Below are 2,890 nucleotides of genomic sequence, written 5' to 3' on the forward strand. Positions count from 1 at the left end.
ATAAAGAAAATACAACTCACCACACAAATTGTGAGGGAGTAAAGTAGCTGAAACTTCATTGTAAATCTTTTGTATGGAACCACAATAGATAAATGTCCATTATTTATAGGCATAGACTAATTATATTATACACTACCCACTTGGTGAAAATAGAAATTAAAGATTAATACTGAAGAACTGGAATTAATGGCCTTGAAAATAATATCATTTTCTCAAGTTGAACCCTAGATATTGGACATGCAATTAATTGAAGAAGGTCCATCATCTATCCATTACTCTGTTCGTTTATATTTGACTTGGCACACCCTCTAAAAATATATATTTTCTTTATCTTAAATTATATTTTGTAATTCTTGACATAGTTATCTCAACTTTATTATTTTAAAATGTCAAGATAAAATCAATATTTTTTTCTCATTTAATCCTTAGTATTAATTGTTTTTAAGGACTATAAATACTTTAATTATGGAGTGATGATACTAGAGTAAATATTCAATGCAAAGAGATTATATTTTTTTAAAGGATAAAATAATTAAAATTCTCTTAATTTATAATTTTTCAAGAAACGTGTAAAGAAGAAAACACAACAAATAATTATATTTGAGCCGGAGAGGATAATAAATAAAATGACACTTTTACTATATCCGTTCTAATTATTACTCATACATTATCTCACTCATTGAAATATGATTGAAGTGAGTTATGATAATAAGGATAAAATAAATATAAATTGATAAATTATGTATTATTATTTTATTTAAATTGAATAAATAAATATAAACATCTATTTTTATATAATAGAAAAATTAAAAATGAACGGAGGAAATACTATTAGAATGACAAGCATTTTGAATTAATTATTTAGAAAAGAATCTTGTTAGGTGAAAAAGATCGAATTAGATAATAGACTATATATTACTTTCTCCGTTTCACAAAGAATGACCTAGTTTGACTTGACACGGAGTTTAAGTAAATAAAGAAGACTTTTGAATCTTGTGATTAAAGTTATGTCAAATGTACAAAATTGCCCTTAATCTTGTGGTCTTAAATATGCCACGTGAAAAACAAAAAGTAATATGTTACCAAAAAAGAAAAAAATCTTTCTTTTTTAAACTAACTGAAAAGAAAAGAATGTCATTCTTTGTGAAACGGGGAATATTAAAATTTGTGTTTTCAAATGTGGCGGCTAAGTTGCAACTTGCAGGGAAAAATGGCCACCTAAACTTGCACTCATTTGTTATCTCTCTCTATACTAGATACTAGATGCAGGACCGTGCTAGCACGAGTTCAATATATATTACTTTCTCGGTTGATTTTTATTGTTATGTTATATTTTCTAAAAGTCAATTTGATTAATTTTTAAAGTAAATTAGATTACATTAATTTGATATTTTAAATAAAAAATTTAGATACTCAAAAATTATATGAAAAGTAATATAAATTTCAATTTTTTGCATATCAATATGATTAAAAAATATATCATAAAATATTAGTCAAAGTTTTTATTGTTTGACTCTAAAAAATGAGACTATGACAATTAAAAGTGAATGGAGGCAGTATTTTTTACAATTTATGTGATATAAATAAAATTTGGAAAGTCAACTGAATTTCAATATGATATTTAAATATTTTAAGTCGTTAACTATTGTAATTTATGAAACTATAACAACTAAAAGTGGATGGAGATAATATTTTTTTAGTTTCAATTTATGTGACATAAATAGAATTTGGAGAGTCAATTGAATTTTAATATGATATTTAGATATTTTAAGTTGTTAACTATTATGGTACTTATTTTACGTAAGTTTTAACTAATACTATGTTACTCTCTCTATTCCATTTATGTAACACTGATAGAATTTTGATAGTCAACTAATTTTTTTTATGTCTTTTAATTTTTTAAATTATTAATTATCGTGACTTATATTATTTTTATGTCATTTTTTTCTAACTTTCTCTATCCTAATTAACCGAATGTTTTTAAATATTTTAGACCAATTATTATTGTGATTTTTAATATTTTTATATAATTTAATAAAGTTACCACAATGTTGTTGTTTGAAACACGTACAAAAACATCCAGGATTAAGTTATTAATGCAAATATTTAATTAGCAATTATAATTATCAATATAACTACAGTAAGTGTAAAGTTGGCCCCACAAGTAAAAAGAGATAGTCTCAAAAAGGCAGCAATCACACGTGTATGGAGCACAATGCAAGTGGGCCCACATATTAATTACTCCCTCTGTCCCTATTTACTTGTCCATATTTCCTTTTTTAGTTGTCCCTATTTAGTTGTCCATTTTGACAAATCAAGAAAGGACAACAAATTTTTTCCTATTATACCCTTATTTACACTTCTTGAAAATTGTAAAAGTTTATGTTGTTTCCCTCCAATTCATTTCACTTGAATTCAAATAAGTGGTTATAATTTTGAAGTGAAAAGTTGTCATAAGGGTAAAATTGTAACTTCACTGTGCTAATCATTGTTGCCTTAATCTGTGTGCCATTTCTAAAGTGGACAACTAAAAAGGGACGGAGGGAGTAAAATTCTAGAAGCATTCAAAAGATAGACTTTAAATAATTGAAAATAGTACTCCCTCCGTTCCATTTTATGTGAGGTAGTTTGACTCGATACAAAATTTAAGAAAGAAAGGAAGACTTTTAAAATTTGTAATCCAAAATGAATGATAGAAATTTGTGTGGCTGTAAATTATTTCATTAAGGGTAAAATAAATATTTTATAGTTAAATTATTACTTAATATATAAATGTATCATTCTTTTTGGAATTGACTAAAAAGAAAAGTGAGTCAATTTAATTGATACAGAGGGAGTATGACTTCAAGAAAATGTACATCCATGTAACGATGAAGTACAAAAAAGTTAA

The 2,890-nt window shown here is 25.3% G+C and overlaps 1 pseudogene across 1 annotated transcript in view; it reads right to left on the minus strand.

Moving 5' to 3' along the window:
• The window catches only part of LOC125846891 (BURP domain-containing protein 5-like), a 2,523-nt pseudogene extending 2,449 nt beyond the window's left edge, over positions 1-74 (minus strand). The window contains exon 1 of the transcript XR_007444421.1: positions 21-74. The product of XR_007444421.1 is annotated as a BURP domain-containing protein 5-like (transcript). The remainder of the gene's footprint in view (positions 1-20) is intronic.
• Positions 75-2,890: the final 2,816 nt, after the last annotated feature.

The sequence above is a fragment of the Solanum stenotomum genome, chromosome 12 (genome assembly GCF_019186545.1).
Source record: "Solanum stenotomum isolate F172 chromosome 12, ASM1918654v1, whole genome shotgun sequence".
Lineage (NCBI taxonomy): Eukaryota > Viridiplantae > Streptophyta > Magnoliopsida > Solanales > Solanaceae > Solanum > Solanum stenotomum.